This window comes from Muntiacus reevesi, chromosome 5 (assembly GCF_963930625.1).
Source record: "Muntiacus reevesi chromosome 5, mMunRee1.1, whole genome shotgun sequence".
Classification (NCBI taxonomy): domain Eukaryota; kingdom Metazoa; phylum Chordata; class Mammalia; order Artiodactyla; family Cervidae; genus Muntiacus; species Muntiacus reevesi.
This window is the reverse complement of record NC_089253.1, coordinates 9,519,402-9,540,741: the sequence shown is the minus strand read 5'-3', so window position 1 is coordinate 9,540,741 and position 21,340 is coordinate 9,519,402. Positions and strand designations below refer to the sequence as shown.

The 21,340-nt window shown below is 39.5% G+C and overlaps 1 long non-coding RNA gene across 1 annotated transcript in view; it reads left to right on the top strand.

Moving 5' to 3' along the window:
• LOC136169142 (uncharacterized) overlaps nt 1-16,582 on the top strand; it is a 32,858-nt gene extending 16,276 nt beyond the window's left edge. The window contains exons 2-3 of the long non-coding RNA XR_010663385.1: nt 4,426-4,676; nt 16,286-16,582. This is a non-coding gene — a long non-coding RNA (uncharacterized lncRNA). The remainder of the gene's footprint in view (nt 1-4,425; nt 4,677-16,285) is intronic.
• Nucleotides 16,583-21,340: the final 4,758 nt, after the last annotated feature.

Here is a 21,340-nt window from a genome sequence, read left to right as displayed (position 1 = left end):
CCTCACAGACCCTTTGACTCATGGACAGAAAACTATAATGGGGACATCAAAGCTATAGTAATATTTCAAATAACCAGAGTACTTTCAGAATAGTTTATTCTAGTTCATTTAAACATATGGTTAAGTAATGATTTGGAAGACAAGTGTTTTTATAACTGCTTAAAAACTGATCTAAAGTGTCAGTTCATAGTCCTATCTTTATAAGTAGTATGTTAAAAACACGAAGTTACTGATGTTGGGTAATTATTTACCCACAAAAATCACTAATTTCATATGGTTCAACCTGAAATATAAAAGTAAATTAAATTGAATATGTGAGTAACTTGTATAACTCAACTCTATCACTCTAAAAAGTATTTTATATAGTTCAGCATTATGAATTAAATATAGATAATTTAAGTGGCTATGGAGGAAATATTCTGGTTCCTAAATACCCTTGTGCTAGCCATTAAATAATAGCTAGCCTATTAAAAGCAAAGACATCACTTTGTCCACAAATGTCCGTATAGTCAAAGCTATGGTTTTTCCAGTAGTCACATATAGAAGTGAGAACTTCCTGGCCCAGGGATTGAACCCAGTTCTCCCGAATTGCAGGCAGATTCTTTACCATCCAAGTTGGCAGGGAAGCCCCTGCAGATGTGAGAACTGGACCATAAAGCAGGCTGAGCACCAAAAAATTGATGCTTTCAAATTGTGGTGCTGAATAAGACTCTTTAGAGTCCCTTGGACAGCAAAGAGATCAAGCCAGTCAATCTTAAAGGAAATCAACTCTGAATACTCTTTAAAAGGACTTATGCTGAAGCTGACCCTCCAATCCTTTGGCCACCTGATGTGAAGAGCCAACTCATTGGAAAAACCCTGATGCTGGGAAAGATTGGGGGCAGGAGGAAAAGGGAGTGACAGACGATGAGATGGTTGTATGGCATCACTGATTCAATGGACATGAGTCTGAGCCAACTCTGGGAGATAGTGAAGGACAGGAAAGCCTGGAGTGCTGCAGTAGAAAAGAACTGGAAACAACTAAAAAACAGCAACAAAAATACCCTGAAAAACTTGAGACTTGTGCTAGCCAACGTCCATAAGGGATTTCAGCGATCCTTATCTCCTGGTGTTCATGCTGGCATCTCAACCCCTCTCACAGTGAACAGGAATGGCCTGTGTGGTCAATAGAACCTTGAGGAAATGATGGCGTGTGTCTTCTCAGACTTGAGCATAAAAAGCATTGCAGCTTCACGTTGCTGTCTGTTGGCTCACTCACTCTGGCAGAAGTCTGTCACCATGTCACGAGAACACTCTGTCTAACGGAGAGCTCCACGTGGCGAAAAACGCAGGCCTCTCGCCACCAACCTGCACTCCCTTGCCAGCTTTGCGAGGGGACCATCTTGGAAGCAGATCATCCAGCACCCCAGCCAAGTCTTCAGATGCTCTGACCAACATCTTGATTGCAGCCCCAGGACAGATCCTGAGCCAGAACGACCCAGCCAGGCTGTTCCCAAATTCCTGATGCACAGAAACCGTGTGAGATGCTGGCTTAAGCCGTGAAGTTTTGAGAAAATGATTAATACGGGGCTTTTCAAATATGTCTGTGCCCTAGGTTTGTTTCCCTGGGTTGCTGTAGTAAATTAACCCAAATTTGGTGGCTTAAAAACAACACACATTTATTCTCTCACAGTTCTTGGGGCCAGAAGTCCAATATCAAGGCGCTGGCAGGGCCGCACTCCCTCCTGAGCGCCTCGGGGAGAATCCTTCCTTGCCTCCTCCAGTGTCTGGTGGCTCCGCGTGTTCCCTGGCTTGTGGCTGCGTTTACTTCCTTCTCTGTCTCCACTTTCACATGACCTTCTCCTCTTCTCCACCTGTCTTCCCTTTGCACGGTTCTTAAAAGGACACTTGGGTTTAGCGCCTACCCGGCAAATCCCCTTGGACAGAGGGGTAGGGCAGGCTACGGTCCATAGCGTCGCACAGAATTGGACACGACTGAAGCAACTTAGCACGCACGCACAGATGGTCAAAGAGGATCGCGTGTTTGGATCCTCAATATAATTACATATGCAAAGACCTTTTTTTTCTTTTTTTCCCCCCAGATAAGGTGATCTTCTCATGTTAGAGATGTGGACATATCTATAGGGGGGATATGTGTACATATCTACATATCTACATCCAACCTACTATGCCCTGTGTGAGTTTACATATAATTCAATGTATAATCTGCTTAAGTTGCCAAAGGAGTCATAAAAACAAAACAGTTTAACAATAACAGGGATCACAGTGGTAAAGAACCCACCTGCCAAGACAGGAGATGCAGGAAACATGGGTTCAATCCCTGGGTCGGGAAGATCCCCTGGAGGAGGGCATGGCAACCCACTCCAGGATTCTTGCCTGGGGAATTCCGTGGACAGAGGAGCCTGGTGGGCTGCAGCCCATGGGGTCACAGAGAGTGAGATGCAGCTGAGCATGCATGCAGTTATAGAAGGCCTGGTTAATTGAGTGCTCTGGTGAATGGGTTTAATCACTCAAAGCTGCATAATATCATTTTTCTTTTTTTTTTTTTTACAAACAGGAATCAGGAATCCTGTGTTCTGGTCATCACTGGTTGTATAGCCTTGGCAAAAATCCCTTACTTCTAACTTCTATGATCCTTTTTTTTCTTTTCTTTTTTTGGCTGCACTGTGCTGTGTGGCCTGTGGGATCATAGGTCCCCAACCAGGGATGGAACCCATGGGCCCTACAGGGGAAGCATGAGGTCCTAACAACTGGACCGCAAGGGAAGTCCCTCTGTAATCATTTTTAGGGGAGACTCCTTTCCCCTAGCCTCTTTTCATGTGTGAACATCTCCACTAGGTCACACCTCTGGCCTCTCTTTCCCTCTGCAGTCACTCTCTGTAGGGCGAGAGGAGGGATGTACTCACCTGATTAGTGAGTTCAGGAAAAACAAATGGACGTGCAGGTGGAGCCAGGATAGTGGGAGGCCAGGGAGGCACCTGAGGCACAAAAGTGAAGAAGGCCCGCGCCCTCAGGGTCAGGAGACAGACATGGTCATGAGCTGAGAGTGAGGGCCTCCTTGAGTTTTGCACCCTAGGTGCCTCGGTCAACTCATTCTACCTCTAGCCCCGTGTAGGCTTCACCTGGTTGGAGCTGCCTGCCTGCAGAGACCTTGTCTGTCTGGTCTGTCTCTGCTAAATGGTAAGGGGCCAGGACCTTCTTAGGGAGGCATGAGTCTCCAGTGAACCATGTCTAAATGAGTAAGTCTACCCAATTAGGCAATGAAGTGTAGCCACATAACAAAGCTCTGTCTTTCAATTTAGCTTTTTACCAGTAATAAAAAAAGCCAACTCACTGGAAAAAAAAAACCTGATGCTGGGAAAGATTGAGGGCAGAAGTAGAAGGGGGCTACAGAGGATGAGATGGTTGGATGGCATCACCGACTCAACGGACATGAGTTTGAGCAAGCTCTAAGGTTGATGGACAGGGAAGCCTGGCATGCTGTAGTCCTTAGGGTCACAAAGAGTTGGACTTGACTCAGCGACTGAACAACAACCACCACTAATATAGCTGCTATTTTAACCTCTAGTTATTTGTTCTGTCAGCTGATTCCACACTCAGATGAAGGGAAAGAGCACTATTAATGACTTTCATACACACGCACACACGCGCATACACATACATGTCACAGTTCCCCCATTGATCAAAAAAAAAAAAGGACTAGACAACACTAGGAGCCTTTATAGCCTTACTATGGGAGAGGAAGGAGTTAGAGGGATGGCATTTTGTTTGTATTAAATTACTCTTTATAGCTCATGTGATTTCCTTGGACCTGTAAGGCCCTAACTCCATTCCAGGGATCATCTTATTGGTCTCGCCCCAGCGTCCCTCTGTGAAGTCCTCCCTGCTGGGTGACTCAAGATAACACCAATCTTTCCCTAGTCTGATCCTCCATAATGCTTGTTTGGACCTCACAGTTCAAAATTCTTCCCTATTCTCTAATTTTTCCAGATATACATTATTTACCTCTTCAATTAATTTTGTTATTATAATTTATATTTATTGTTATTATTAAGAAACCCTCAATGTTGGCCAGCCATGTTGGGAGACATTACAAGAGCATCATTACACTTTTACTGATTGCCCAAATCAATAGGAACACTTCTTCAAGAAAAAAACCCTTATCATGGTTTTCTTCTTGGAGATCATTTTGTCTCAGAAATTCTTCTTTATTTCAGAACACAGTACAGAGATTTTCTACATGGACTATTTTCCACATGAAAACTGTGTAGTACTTAAAGCACCTAAATCCCTTGTGTAATCTTCTTTAAGCTATTCATATTTCAGAAATGTGCTAAACTTTTTGCTGTTATCTTGCTTTCCCAGTTTCTTAATTTGTGGCTCTTCTCTACTTGTGAGGCTACTGATTTAATTATATTATTTTAGACAGGCTAAAATACCAGTTATCATTGGAAGGACTGATGGTGAAGCTGAAACTCCAATACTTTGGCCACATGATGCGAAGAGCTGACTCATTTGAAAAGACCCTGATGCTGGGGAGGATTGAGGGCAGGAGGAGAAGGGGACAACAGAGGATGAGATGGTTGGATGGCATCACCGACTCAGTGGACATAACTTTGGATAAACTCCGGGAGTTGGTGATGGACAAGGAGGCCTGGCGTGCTGCGATTCATGGGGTGAGTGACTGAACTAAACTGAAAATACCAGTTAGGCCAAAGAGAACTTGCTATGTATGGACTCTGCCTGAAAGGCACACCCCTAATGTATGTGAAGGTGGGACCAGATAGTACATAGAGACCTACACATCCTGTATCTACATGCTTAAAAGTCACGTATTAAGTTCTCAGACTTTTAGAGGAAAAAAAAAATCCTATACTTCTACCTTGACAAATTTTCTTTTTTCTTTTCTGAATTTTACTTTTATATTTTCTGTTTCTATCTTGGCCTGAACTTGAACTCACTCCTAATGCTCTAAAAGATTAAAAGCCAAAACACGATTCTATTCAAACTGTCCAAATTTTGAACATATTGTCCATCAAAAAAATATAAATATAAAAAAAATGAAAAATTGCAAGTATTTTTGGATGAAGATGGACAAAGAGTGCAAAATTCCTGTTAAAAGATAAATACGTTCTGGGGATATAATGTACAACATGACAGTTATAGCAAAAAAAAAAAAAAGAAAATGCTATACAAAAAGTCCTGTATATTTGAAAGTTGCTAAGAAAACAGATCTTAAAAGTTTTTACCACAAGGGGGAACAAATTGTAACTGTTATTTAATGGATATTAACCAAATTATTGTGGTAATCATTTTGCAGTTTATACACACATTCGGCCCTCTTTATCAGCGGGTTATACATCCATGGATTCAACGAACCATAGATCAAAATTATTGAAGAAAATGCAGCCGTTATGAAAAACAATGTGGAAATTCCTCAGTAAACTAAAAATAGAATTACCATATGATCCAGCAATCTCACTCCTGGGCATATGCCCACACAAAACTATAATTCAAAAAGATATATGCATCCCTCTGTTCATAGTAGCACTAGTCACAATAGCCAAGATATGGAAACAACGTAAAAAAAGATGTGGTTCATAAATACAATGGAATACTACTCAGCCATAAACAGAATGAAATAATGCCATTTGCAGCAATGTGGACGGGCCTAGAGATTACCATACTAACTGAAGTAAATCATATCACAAAGATCATATGATATCACTTACATGTGGAACCTGAAATATGGCACAAATGAACCTATCTACAAAATAGAAAGAGATTCATGGACTTAGAGGACAGACTTGGGGTTGCCACGGGAGAGGGGGATGGGAGAGGTAAGGACTGGGAGTTTGGGATTAGCAGATGTAAACTACTGTATATAGGATGGAGAAACAGCAAGGTCCTGCTGTATCGCACAGGGAGCTATACTCACTATCCTGTGATAAACCATAACAGAAAATAATTTTTTTAAAAAAGAACATATGTGTATAACAGAGTCACTTTGCAGTGCAGCCGAGATTGGCACAACATTGTAAATCAACTATACTTTGATAAAAAGAATACTTGAGATAAAAACGTTCCAGAGAGCTTCAAATAGAAAAACTAGAATTCGCTCCATGCCGGCAACTGTTTACACATGGCAAATGGGGAAACAGTGGAAACAGTGACAGACCTTATTTTCAGGGGCTCCAAAATCACTGCAGATGGTGACTGCAGCCATGAAATTAAAAGACGCTTGCTCCTTGGAAGAAAAGTTATGACCAACCTAGATAGCATATTAAAAAGCAGAGACATTACTTGGCCAAAAAGGTCTGTCTAGTCAAAGCTATGGTCTTTCCAGTGGTCATGTATGGATGTGAGAGTTGGACTGTGAAGAAAGCTGAGTGCCGAAGAACTGATGCTTGGAGAAGACTATTGAGAGTCCCTTGGACTGCAAAGAGATCAAACCAGTCGATCCTAAAGGAAATCAGTCCTGAATATTCATTGGAAGGACTGATGCTGAAGCTGAAACTCCAGTAATTTGGCCACCAAAGAACTGACTCATTCGAAAATACCCTGATGCTGGGAAAGATTGAAGGTGGGAGGAGAAGGGGACGACAGAGGATGAGATGGTTGGATGGCATCACCAACTCAATGGACATGAGCTTGAGTAAGCTGGGAGTTGGTGATGGACAGGGAAGCCTGGCATGCTGCAGTCCATAGGGTCGCAGAGTTGGACACAACAAACAACAGCAACTAATCTGCTTAAGGGCACAGGTAGTGACTTCAAACAGATGTTTTCTGCATCTTAAGCCTGTACTTTTTTCACTTTGTTCTTGGTGTATCAACCATATCTCTTAATCCCAGATTCCATGTTTGCAGAATACAATGTTACTATTATTCTTTCGTTAAGGATGAAAATTATAAGCAACTTGTCATCACCAAACTGAACTCCTTGAGCAGAGATTGTTTTATTCAGCTCTTAGCACAATGCCTGGAACACATTTGATACTCAGTACATGTTTGTCAGACTAGAGGAAGATAAATGTCATATGATATCACTTATATGTGGAATCTAAAAGATGGTACAAATAAACATATTTACAAAACAGACTCGGACATAGAAAACAAATCTATGGTTATCAAAGGGGAAAGGCAAACAGTTTTAGAGAAGGGGGCAGGGAGGGACAAAGTAGGAGTTTGGGATTAGCAGATATAAACTACTATATATAAAATAAATAAGGTCCACAAGGAAATGAATTCAATATCTTATAATAAATTATAATGGAAAAATATGAAAAAGCATACATATGTGTAACTGAATAACTTTGCTATACACTGGAAACCAATACATTTTAAATCAACTTCAATTATATATATATATCTGCATATATATGTATAGATACATATATATGTTTAGCAAACCAGTGATGATTAATTTGGAGCCAAAAACAGGTTAGGGAAATTAGCAAACAGTATTTTGTGAATTGATAGTCAAAAATAGATTCACTGAGATAACTGCAGTGGTACCTCTGATCCCCGTAAGAAAACTTTACACGATTAAACAGTGATTTTTTTTTTAAGTTCAGTCATCTCTACCCTTAATTGTTGTTTTGACATCTTTAACCCAGGGTATACAGGTCTTGACTGCCATGACTCTTCTTGAAGTTAAGACTAGGAACAGTCAAATTCTTTCTGGTGTCCGCTAATATTCTCATGATCCTTGCTAGAAAACAAGCTACAGGATGTTTAGAGATGTTTTCCTTATTTAGATTTGAACTGCATGTGGCTATTTTTCTCAGAAAAATCTCATGGTACACACAGGTTCATACCAGCTTGAAATATGGTTATTTGTATGCCTATCACTTTAAATAACATTTACATTTATGTTCATATATTTAGGAATATAGTGATGATTCTACAGAGTTTTATTCTGAGTTTCAGTTCTTCTGGAGTTCCACAAGGAGCAACCTGCATCTAGTACTGAACAATGTCTTAAAATGCATTTCCTAGCAAGTTGTAGGAGGAAAAAAAGAAATAAGCTATTTATTTACACTTTAGTCCAGACTGGGAAAACAAGGGATTTCATGCAGACTCCAGCAGCATAAGCTCAAGTGACTGACTAACCAAAATGGTGATGAAGGAAAAAAAGGACTTGTGTCAGACATAATCCCAGATATCACTCCTTCGTCTTTACTTGGTGATGGAAGCTTGATTTAGGCTGGGTTTATAGCCACTCCAAAAAAAAAAAAAGCAAAAAACCATCTCTGGTTTTAGGTATGTCTATAAAACTAAATTCTAATCAATGAAATGTTAGTAGAATTATTCTTTGGAATTTCCCAGAAGACTCCTTAATAATGGGAAATAATGCAGGTTTCTTCTTCATCTCTAGCTCCTTCATTTGAACCGGAAACAAACTGTGATGGCTGGAGCTCCAGCAACGATTCTGTATCATCAGGTAGAAGCCCTGTGCTGTGGGTGGCAGAGCAAGAGGGTGAAAAGAATCTGTGGCTTTGACAATTGTAGATCTACTTTACCAAACCCGGACTGTTTACTTCCAGACTTCATTCATGTAGGAGAGAAATGAATTTATATCTCATTTAAGAAGTTGTTACTTCTGTCTTTCTCATCTGTACTTAATCTTAGGAGACAGAAGGATCTGCTATACTGAAGGGTCTGTTGTAGAAGACCTCATGTATTTTTCTCTCTTAGACAAAGAAAAGGGAAAGATTTGACCTCATCTCCATGATCATTTTCTTTTTCTACTCCCCACTCAAAATAATTATCCTATTTCCATCTGGCTCACAGAAGTCAAAGACACCTAAACAACTTTAAGATGCAATTTATCAATTAACCCTAGCTTATGAACACAGTAGCAATTTCTCAAATAATATGCTTATATTATCCTAAGATGACCTAATTAAATATTCTGAGTTTTGTTCTATAAAATTAGTTTAAGGGTTTCCCAGCTCTTTACACAGTTTATTAGCTTTACACCTTTAAAGGCCTTAAAACCTTTTCCTACAGATAAATGTGACTTTTAATCTCAAACTTCAACCTAGTTTATACATAGCATTGAAAAGAACCACACAGTTGTTCCTCCTAAAAGCCTAGTTTTTCTTTTCAAATGTTCTCTCATTTTTATAATCTAGTCTCTAAACTCTTTCAATTTATTACTAAATATTGAATCCTATGTTGTAAGGTTATAAATTCATTTTTTTTACATTTTCTTTTTTATCCTTGAAAAGATATTTTACATTTAGAATAGTGAATAATTTTTAGGGAGGTAGATAAGAGTAGGAGATGGGAGGAGAAAAGAAAATGACATTAAAAAAAATTAGACTTTAATATAAAACCTAATTAAGTGCACACTAAACGTGTTGGCCAAGAAAATTCTGATAAATACCAAAAAGATTTTTAAGCAGCAGGAACAGAAGTCTGACAAAACCAAAAGGCAGGTTTCCTTATAATCTACTAGGATGATTTTGTCTTCTTATTAGCAAATGGATGTTGTTAAAATAGCACATGGAGAAGTATGCTCAGATGTTCCCCCAACGGTAGCAATGCGCATGATTCAGACTGTGAGCAACGTCAGCTTGACTGGGGAAAAGTACACGGTTGCCAAATCATATCCTGAGGCACCAGAATGTGTGTGAATCCTCTACCCACGACCAACTCATGTCTCCCAGATATGTTGACACCCTTGTTTGTCATCTGTCTGTCTGTAGTCAGCAGTGTGGTGCAATACAAAGAGCTCTGGGTTCAAGGTCAGAAGACGTGAGGCCCAGGCCAGGCTCCCGCACACACTTGATGGCCTTGTGCCTGCCACTTGACCTTACCCAGTGTCAGGTTCCTCATCCATAAATTGGGGTTACTAACACCCGCCCTGGACTTTCCCAGTGGTCCAGTGGTTCAGAATCCGCCTGCCAATGCAGGGGACACCGGTTCCATCCCTGATCCGGGAAGTTTCCACATGCCTGGGGCAACTAAGTCCATGCACCAGAACAACTGAGACTCAAGCCCCTAGGGCTCCCGGTCCAGAGCAAGAGAACCCGTCCAACAAGAAGCCCACGCATCCAGCTAGAGAGTAAACCCACCTTGCTACAACTAGAGAAAGTCCCCACACACAATGAAGACCAGTGCAGTCCAAACAAAGAAAAAAAATCACCTGCAGTGTTTGCTCTGAAATCTGTCGTGGAGATCCAATGACGTGTATGTATCAGTGCTTTGTAAATTAGAAAAGTTGAACATTCTCTTACTGCAGGCTTTTCTGTCTATACCTCCAGATCTCTGACATTTCTTTTCCTGAACATCCTTGTTTTGAAAATTAGTAGTGAGTCTGAATCTTTCAGTTACCTCTCTCAAGAGAAAATCCCTTATCCTCTTCAGCCTCTTGATCATAAATGACAAAGTAGACTACATTGAGAGGTCAAACTTCTATTTAGCTACAGAAAATGTTTTGAAATAAATGTATTCAGAAGATCAGCATGTAAAAAGGACAGAAGTAGGTTTGCTCATAATTGAGATGGTTGAAGCTGGAATGAGGAGAATTCAGAATCCTGTCTCATTAGATGTTTCCCCCACTATACCCCATTCAGGCATTTATTGAAGCCCTTCCAACAAACCTTAGGTCCTTCCCACACTACATCTACACTGTTGATATCATGATTGTAGCCCTGGTGTTTCTATGATTCTCCATGCGAATTTCTCTACTTTAAAGGGGTAAAGAAAAACTGTAGTATGTTATGGGCAGATGGATGCCCTAGAATCTGAACTCTTATTAGCAGACTGACAAACAGGCTGAAATGCAGCCAAGTCAGTCTAATCAGTTAAGTATCAAACTCCTCAAGATGGAAGATGTCTTTAAGAAGCTACGTGAAATATCTCAGCAGTCCCCATGGAGCAGAGAGCTCTGCCTCAAACTATAAAAGTAAATATCAAATGGGCTGTTCTCCAAGTTATTCCACACTAAATATACAGCAATTGTGCAGGCTCTTTGAAACTGTTTTCAGTAAGAATGACTCAGAGATGAAGAAGCCACTCATAATAAAGCAAATAATGCAATGCCATTTCTCAATGCCCCAAACAAGAGAGTTTACCTAGGGAAGTTGGCTTCAGTATACACAGATCATGTAATCGCAGAATGTCAGACCTGGAAATAATGCTAGAGAGCAACTGGTCTATTTTACAAATGAGAAATCTGAAATCCAGGAAGACTGTGAGCTGCCCAAGATTAGAAATTCATTCAAGCTTCATTAAGTAAACATTAGTGGAGGACGAGTTATATGCCAGGTGGAAAGAATAAGAAGGCAAAGAAAACATGATCCCTGTCCAAGTGGTGAGAAAAGACAGACAAGTAAATCCATCATTATGGTTGGATTGTTGTAAAAACAAGATTCAAACTCTGTATCCAAGTTCTTAAGTCAGTATCTGTCCCACCACCTCACACGGCCTCTCAAATCAAAAAGCGTGAGAAGTTAGTAGTGGGGAACGATGGCCAAAATTATAAACATAAATTAATGTCAACTAAGTCTCAGTCTTTGGGGTACACAGGTAAGTACCCACATTTCTTAAGGACCTATGAGCTATAAAGAGGACTCTATCTGTAAATTAAAAGAAGATTCTGATGAAGACCATTCGCTAGCACTTATAAGGACTTCTTGGAATGCTGAGGAAATCACAAATGAAAAAGCCCTACAAAGAAAACTAATGATAGCAAGGCCTTTGCACAGCTTTTGGAGAAGCTCCCATCAAGGTCAAAGTCACGAAAAAGTCTGTTAACTACTGGCCTACTTTTCAACCTACTTAAGCAAGAAAAGGAGATTTTAATCAGCTGTTTTCATGGGTTTACTGTTTTTCTTTAGTATGTAAAATACTGAAGAAATGTACGAAATGTCAAAGACCTATGCCATCCTCCAGAAAGAAAAACAAAAACAAAGCCAACCAAAAACCTATGACAACACCTATAAAGTCTCATTTCTTCATTGTTGATGAGATACTATTTATACCATGAATTCTTTCCTGCCAGTTTCTGACTATCATATCTTTTCTAAACTGCATTGTGATTTTTCAACTATAGTAAAGTAAAACAAACACATATACCTAACAAGAAAACTAGGAAACAACATCAATATTCTTACGTCTACTTGGCAGAAGTCTAGCATTAGTTTACAAGGAATCCATCATCTATTCATCTATTGTCCATTCATTCATCTAGCAAGCTTTTACTTTAAAATATTTATTTTATTTTTGGCTGCTTTGGGTCATAGTTGCAGTGCAGAGGCTCTTTTGTTGTGGTATGTGGGCTTCTCTAGTTGTGGTGGATGGGACCAGGGAATGAACCCATAGCCCCTGCACTGGAAGGCAGAATCTTAACCACTGGAAGGAAGTCCTTGGCAAGCATTTACTGAGTGTCTCTTTCATGAATATCATAACATCAGGAGCTATGTAGAATACTTGAGACATAGAATGAAGTGAAAGTGGTAGCCGCTCAATTGTGTCTGACTCTTTGTGACTCCATGGACTGTAGCCCACCAGGTTCCTCTGTCCATGGAATTCTCCAGGCAAAAATACTGGCATGGGTAGCCATTCCCTTCTCCAAGTGATCTTCCCAACCCAGGGATCAAGCCCGGGTCTCCCGTATTGCAGGCAGATTTTTTTTTTAACCATCTGAGACATCTTGGAAGCCTAAGACATACAATAGTATTTCTCAAAATGTAGTTTAAGGATCCACCTGCATCAGAATCACTTGAAGAACTTGCTAAAACCCAAGTTCCTAAATTTCACTGGTATCGTTTATATTGATAATGGTTCCCTATAGTTCTACAAATAATAGAAATCAGCTCATGCTACCAAGGAGTTGATTGGAAGGGTATCTGGGGTCCACAGAATTAACCGAAGATTGGAACCAAGAAAGATTTAGAGGAGCCACAACACAGGTCATAAGGTAGGAATGACATTGTCTGTACACTGATGCTGTGACCATCCCTTCTAATTCTGTCATTACATCACTGCTCTAGATTGAAAGTTCTGAAAAGGAGCCTCCAAACAATGGGGCCGACAGCCCAGGCCCAGATGACTCTTCCAAAGACTAAACAAAGGGAGATTCCACTGAAAAGAAATTAGGAAGAAAATGGGAAGTGGAGTTAAATGCCAGTTAATCAAAACTGAGAAATGCCTGGGTAGCTATTAAATCAAAACCTCTGAGGATTGGGATGGAAATTCTCTACATTTTAAAAACAAGCTTCTCAGACAATTATGAAGTATTCTAAAGACTGAGAAACACTGATGTGAAGGATAGTATCTAATACCCTAAAATGGATGTAAATTAATTTTAATTGAAGTAGAAAACAGAGATATCTATTTATGAAACTGAAGAATAATTCCCAGTTCCTTATCAGATGTCTCCCTGTAGACATTGCCCCCATCTCTACCTCTTACTCTCATCAGTCATCTAGCTATTCAATCAAAAATGAGCGTCTTTATTAAGGGAGATATTATGCTTATATTGAACTATAATGGAATATAAGTGTACACTTATTTTTATGGGAAAAAATGTGCAAATGCATAAAAGTAAATTTGGAACGCTTCTGTGCTGAGCTTAGTCAATCAGTTGTGTCTGACTCTTTGTGACCCCATGGACGGTAGCCGGTCAGGTTCCTCTGTCCATGGGATTCTCCAGGCCAGAATACTAGAGTGAGTAGCCATATCCTTCTCCAGGGGATCTTCCCAACCCAGGGATCAAACCCAGGTCTCTCGCATTGCAGGCGGATTCTTTACTGTCTGAGCCACCAAAGAAGCCCAAGTTTGGAATACTGCACACCAAAATGTAAACAATGAAAAAGAAAGAATAATTCCAAAGAAAGTATAAAATTCCCAGCAGTCATATAGAATACACATACACTAAAAGTAGCAGAAATCCTTTGCTTTATTTTTATTATTCATTATTATTATTACTTTGGCTGCTCTGTGCAGCATGTAGGCTCTTAGTTCCCTGACCAGGGATCAAACCTGCACCCCCTGCACTGGAAGCATGGAGTCTTAACCACTGGACCACCAGGGAAGTCCCCAGAAACTGTTTTATTTTGGACTCTTACATATTTCAGTATTTTCTAATTTTTCTGAAATGAGAAAGAAAAATACCCTAATCCAACACATTTGGAGTATAATTAATCACTGTCGATGACCATCTTCAGACTTTCATATGGCTGGTAGTTCAAGACTTTGTAAAAGCACTACATGTCAGATTTTTTAAAGTTACAGAAATTTTCATCAGTGTCACTTACTGTAATGTCAAATGAAGAGAAATGATCACCAACAAGATTCTGTAGTGCAATTAGTTCATTTATTCCAACTGACATTTGAGTACTTTCTACATGTGTAGTTGTATCCTAAGCTCTATGTTACAGAAAAAAAATGCAGTGATAGGAAAGAACTAATATAAGAAAAAAGATTATTTTAGTAGGAGACAAGTGAAAAATAATGTGTAAGCACCTTATCAACAAATACCTGATGGTATACTCTAGATATTGTCTAATAATAATTGTTTAACAGCCTTAAAGTATGTTCCTTTTAAACTAACTCCAGTGTATGAAAGCGAGATAAACCATCAGCTTTTTGTGTATGGTTACATTGATATGGGGAGAAGTCAATGGCACCCCGCTCCAGTACTCTTGCCTGGAAAATTCCATGGATGGAGGAGCCTGGTAGGCTGCAGTCCATAGGGTCGCGAAGAGTCGGACACGACTGAGCGACTTCACTTTCACTTTTCACTTTTATGCCTTGGAGAAGGAAATGGCAACCCACTCCAGTGTTCTTGCCTGGAGAATCCCGGGGACGGTGGAGCCTGGTGGGCTGCCGTCTATGGGGTCGCACAGAGTCGGACACGACTGAAGCGACTTGGCAGCAGCAGCAGCAGCACATTGATATGAGATAACCATAGTCATAAGGTAGAAAATTGATAAGCAGTTCTGATACAGCATCAAGCATGGTGTGGTAGCTGCCGCCAGGGCAACCATGAGCAGTCTGGCTCTTTTAACAGAAAAGTATCCACCAGTCACCACCAATTGTCATGCCTCAGGCTGATCACAGGGCTCAGAGACAAAACAGACCAGAGAACCAACAGAGCAATTAGTAGTTGTGTTCAGGCCAGAAGGACAGTAGCTGGCTCCTAGGAAGTGCTCAGTAAATGCTACACGTTCAATGGTCATTCATTTGGAAAGAGCTGCTCCTGCTATATGGATCTACCTAACTCTTTTCTCACACATTTCTCCTCATTTTCTCACTTCTCTGGGTCCCTGCCACATACAGCACAAGGAGAGAATAATCACATCCACAGTGTTATCTCTGAATGAAATATAGAAATGTTTACCCAAGTGCCAAACACTGAAAACCACAAAGGTATCTAAATGCATTGCAAAACATAACCTAAAATGTACATTTACCTAGAAAACACCTAAAAAAAGAAAGAATTTTAAAAAATTAATTTGGGTTCAGGCAAGAAGAGATTTTATACTGTTTTTATGCATAATATTCCAAGCTTTGGCTCTGCAAAGCTTAGAGAGATTTGCTAAAGACCTATTAAAGTGCACCTAGGTGGTTAACTCACAAGTCAAGTCTTGTAGATGTAGGTCATTATTATTATAATTATAACAGTTAATAATTATTATAACCAACATTTATGTAGTGCTGTACATTACAAAATGCTTTACACTGTTCTTGCCTCTTATTCTGTTGATACTAAATCAGTTAAAGCCAAGAGTGGTTTCATTTTATTCACTAATGATGGTGAAGTTTGACTGTTTTGTGGAACTTACAGAGAAAAAGACAGATGGACTAAAAGTTTAAATATTTGGTGTAAATTGCAGTTAAAATATTCAACTGTATGATTTAATTATGAACATAATGAAGCTTTGCACATTGCAAGATCAAATTATTAAAGTGGCTATTTTAAAATTTTATGTACTTATATATGTATGTACTATTTATTGAAGTATAGTGGATTTCCAATTTTATAAGATTATTTTATTTTGATTTTGCTTGTAATTATAGGACATGACAGATAATGATAATCTATATGAGTATTTCCATAACTTTTCTAATGGTATGAATTATAAAGGAATGTTTATTAAAAGTACAATTTCTTGGCTCCCAAGGCTTGGAGTTCCTTCGGTTTCTCCTCCAAGTCTGAGATGTAACCAAAAATTGTGTTTTTAACCAATAGGATAAGAAATTTTTATTATCAGGGAAATCTGGGATTAGTATTTTCTGTTAACTAGTATCCAACTCTCAAACTCCATAGGAACTTGGAATATACAAACTCTACTTGTATAATCAACTTGTTGGCGCAAGACTGGAGACTTTCCGCATCTCTTTTGGTCTTCACAACATTCCATAAGACAGAGTGTTACCATTCTCGGGAATCAAACTTTGAAAAGTTGAATAACTAGACCAAGAGAAAAGTTGAATAACTAGACCAGAAGTACCTGGCTCCAAAGGCTATGTCCAATCAGTCTATATTTTCTTCTTCTGCTCATCACCAAGACTTGCATCTCAGAAAAGGAAAAAAGAGAGGAGGAAAAGTCGGAAATTCCAGAATTCCAGTAAGTGCACTTCAGCTTTTCAAGAGATTATTAAATATACACAGTAAGTCAGAAAGTTAAATACACTGTAAAATTCTCCAGTTGAAATGTAAAATTGTTTAAAAGAATCAGGTAGAAGTCCCAAGGGAAGACCAAAGGGACTAGCATGGTCATAAAATAGATTAAAGATGATAGTTGATTCCTATATTAGCGTTGAGGTAGTTGTTATTTTGTTGGGAAGTAGAGAGCCCTTTCTGGTTGCGGAAGGAGAGAAAAGAATAATAGGCTATGATTCTTGAATAGAGCTGGTTTATTGTGTCTCTGAAGGTGACAAGTTAAACTGTAAGGAGAACATTCTTTTCTGATGACAGTGGCTCTTTATCTTGACTGAAGGCATGAAGACAAAAGTAATGCAGTCTGTGGCTCCAGCTTTTGTTCTGCGTTAATGATGCAGAGGGGGCTTTCCCAATGGCTCAGCAGTCAAGATTTTGCCTGCAATGCAGGAGATGTACCTAGATGTGGGTTCAATCTCTAGGACAGGGAGTCCCCTGGAGGAGGCCATGGCAACCCACTCCGGTATTCTTGACTGTAGAATCCCCTGGACAGAGGAGCCTGGTGTGATACAGTTCATAGTGTTGGAAAGAGTTGGACACGACTGAAGTGACTGAGCGTGCATGCACGCCGTGATGCTGAGAAGGGAAGTTTTCCAGTCACTCGATAAGGAATCTTAGTTATAAGAATCAGACTTGTCTTGTACAAATGCAAGACCTGAGTTGAGCTAACATTTCCAGAGAGCACAAGCTAAATTGAGTTTTTATGCAAAACACGAGCTCTAATGTTACCTTGAAAGGCTCAGCAAAAAAAAAACCTTCAGATTTTTGGTGCAGAAATGGGACAGAGAGCCCGTGACAAGAAAGGGTGGAATATGTCAGCAAGCTGTTGTTGAAATAACTTCCCTCTTTTTGGTTTCTGGTGATTCTGATGCTGGGAAAGATTGAAGGCAGGAGGAGAAGAGGGCAATAGAGGATTGGTTGGGTGGCATCCCTGACTTACTGGATGTGAATTTGAGCAAACTCTGGGAGATAGTGAAGGACAGGGAAGCCTGCTGCCCTGCAGTCCACGGGGTGGCAAAGAGTCAGACCCAACTTAGCAACTGAACAATTGTTCTGAACGTAGACAATGGTGATTGTTTTTTAGTTTTGTTATGGATGTGACTGCTTCCTTGACTTTCAAATAATTTTACTTCCTTGGTTTCTTTGTTTCAATGTGTCGTAATATCTCTGCTTTATAGTTAGGGGAGATGGTCTTGGGAATAGACTAGTGGGAGGGTCAGATTTATAACTGAGGGGAGATCATAGTTTGGTAATGAACTTAGCTTAGGGGAGCTTCCAAAAAGGTAACAGACCCATCAGCCAGTAAGAGAATAGCTATAGGAATGAGTCTGAAAATGAGAAAGCCATTATAATAGAGTTTGATTAACGGAAAGAACTTAGCTAAAAGCAGTATCAAAAACCTTGTTAATTCCCACTCTTCTTATATAGATCAGACAGGACAGAAATTAATCTAAGAACTTTGTGTTAGAAAAGCAAAATAATATCCTGGGTGAGATGTTTAAACGCTAGGGCAGGGTATCGTGGTTTTCACTTTCAAAGCACAGTTTTCATATAAGGAAGCATCTTAGTGAATAGAATTAATTTTACTATTTGTCTGTATTTAACTTATTTCATTTTTACTTATTTTTAGCTGAAATTTGTTTTTTAAGACCTGAATGTGCAAAGTAAGACTGTCAAAGAAAAATCCCAGTTCTCAAAGGCAGAGAACGACTACAAAAACTGGTGTGATTTGTCTAGGCATTTGTTACCTTGATACTTTGTGTGCCTGAAATCAGGAGTTAAACCCATTGTTCTTTGAGATCCTCCTAATTCTAAGAGCTATAAATCTATGAACCAGAATCTGAAAGAGAATAAAAATAAAACCTTTCTTCATTAGCAAGACTAAGAAACACTTTCCAACTAGACTGTATTGTATCTTCATAGCATGTCATATTCTATCTACATGCCAAGTGGAAAATATAGTTGGAAAGTTTTTTTTTTTTCGTCAAATATAACTCTGTTCTGGGAAGCTACTTTCTTTACCAACCACAGCTGTTCAGACACATCTTAGAATATATCAATAGTATAGGTGTCCCAGGAATACCCACCATGGTCTTCTGAATCAACTCTTAGAAAAAAATTGCAAATACATTATAAAGGCACCTGGTTCTGGCATAGTGTCTGCTGATTTTTCATGCAGATGTCTAACTCAGCCAAGCAATTGGTTATGCTTTGTGAGAGGGAAAACAGACATATCCTGTAATAGCCAAGCAAGACATCTCCATATGGTTGTCTCATGGGTCTATCATACTTAACACATCAAAACCAAATCCCCCAAATGTATTCCAACTGCAATCTTTCCTATCTCAGTAAACAGCACCACCATATAGCCAGGAATTCGAGTCCAAACCTAGGGATCATTCTAGTTTCTGCTTTTACCTCACTCCCCAAACCCAATTCATCAACAAATTCTGGAAATTCTGAACAAATTCCTCTGAAATAAATCCTGAATTTCACCATTATTACTCATGTGATCCTACTCTAAGCCACTATCATCACTCATCTGGACTGCCATTCCAGCCTCATATTTTCCCTGTTAGTCCTCTATACTCCATTCTCTAGCCAGAAAATGGAATCATCTTTTAAAAATGCAAATCAGTCCATATTTCTTCCTTGTTTAATTCAACCCTGTCCATGGACTTTCACTGTAACTAAACGAAGCCAATAGTCTTGCCATATTCTATAAGATCCTACTTGATCTGGCTTCTGCCTACGTCTACAGTCTCCCCTCCTACCTCTCATCCTTTTGTTCAATTCGTCTCAACCAAATTGTCTTTTTCTTCTGTTCCATGAACCTGTGGACCAAGCGCCTCTGCACCTCTACCTTTGGGTTTCTGTTTCCTCTGCCTGATATGCTTTTCCTGGGTGTTTTTATAGCTGTCTCCTCATAATCCAGGTCTCAGCTCAGGGATCACCTCCACGAGAGAGAAGCCCCCTTCTCTCTCCTCTCCCTGCTCGATATATTTATTTGGGGATTTAATTTTTCTAAACTATATTCACCTATCACTTTGACTTTTTAAATTAAGGTAAAAATATACAAAATAAAAATGAATAAAACAGCATCTCTGGTCACTATTTATCACTGTATTTTGTTTTCATTATAATCATAATCATCTCAAATTAATTTTTAAAATTTTCATGTTTGCTTGTTTATTGTGAGTTTCCACTACAATTTAAGCTCCATGAGAAGGGGGATTTGTTTCAATGACCCCCATGTCTACCATGTATCTCAGTATCGACAAGGTCTTTTATACATCGCGCTGTTCTTGTTCGGTTGCTGAGTTGTGTCTGATTCTTTCTCCTCCACTGTCTCCCAGAGTTTGTTCAAATTCATGTCCATTGAGTCGGTAATGCAATCTAACCATCTCATCCTCTGCCGCCCTCTTCTCCTTTTGCCTTCAATCTTTCCCAGCATCAGGGTCTTTTCCAATAAGTTAGCTCTTCACATCAGGTAACCAAAGTATTGGAGCTTCAGCTTTAGCATCAATCCTCCCAGTGAGTATTTGGGGTTGATTTTCTTTAAGATTGACTGGTTTGATCTCCTTGCTGTCCAAGTGACTCCCAAGAGTCGTCTCCAGCACCACAGTTAGAAAGCATCAATTCTTTGGTGCTCAGCCTTCTTTATGGCCCAACTTGCACATCTGTACATGACCACTGGAAAAACCATAGCTTTGACTTTGTATATCATACACTTTCAATAAATATTTGTTAAGTGCATAGATTTCACTTGCCTAAGAGAGGAAGTTTTCTCTTAGCTGAGAATGGTCACAAACATTCATTTGAAAAGAGTATTTTAATTAAATATTTTGTTCAAGTTAGGTTCTGTCTGCATATTTAGAGACTATTGCCTATATTCATGCACATGGAATGGTTCCTTGATACAAATGATAAATTGTCAATATACAGATAGAGTTTGTAACAAAGATGGCAAATACTATCTCTTCCCATTTCGGCATGTCAATGGTGAGGTTCACATCAAAGTAAGACTTGAGAAGCAAAGTTAATGCTGACTTGGATCTGATAGCTAAATCCTGAGTTCTGCTTTTTAGGCAGTGGTCAACTGGGTGGAACTGCTAACGATGGAAGTGAAACCAGAATATGAGAATGTTCTAGGTTGGTTTGCAGCACAGTGAAATGAAAGAATAAGAGGTAAAAACAGCTGCTTATAAACTCCAAAATGAATACGAATTTCTGAGGAAGTGATTAGGGCAAGTGATTTAGAATTAGGGCTTTGAAAAATAAGTGCTCTCACTGGTTGAATGCCTCTAATGTACTAGACCATGGCTTATAATCCTTAGAGAAACAATTTAGGTAGGTAGTAATTCCCCATATTACAAACGAGTAACCTGAAGCCCAGGGAGTTAAATGACTTGCCAAATCCTCATAGCTACGTAATGTGTAGAGCAATGACTTACACTAGATTTGTCAAATCCCAAAGCTGATGTGCTCTCCACCGCACCACACTATCTTCCTTCCATTTATTACTGTGATTTCTGGCGCCCGGTTTGGGGCCTGGCACAGTGTCCTTCTGGCCTCATGCCTAGCTGGGCAGTAAACGCTTATGCTGCCAGTGGACCGGGGCCACCTAAGTGAAATGTCCAAGCTGAACGGGGCCCAAGGCCT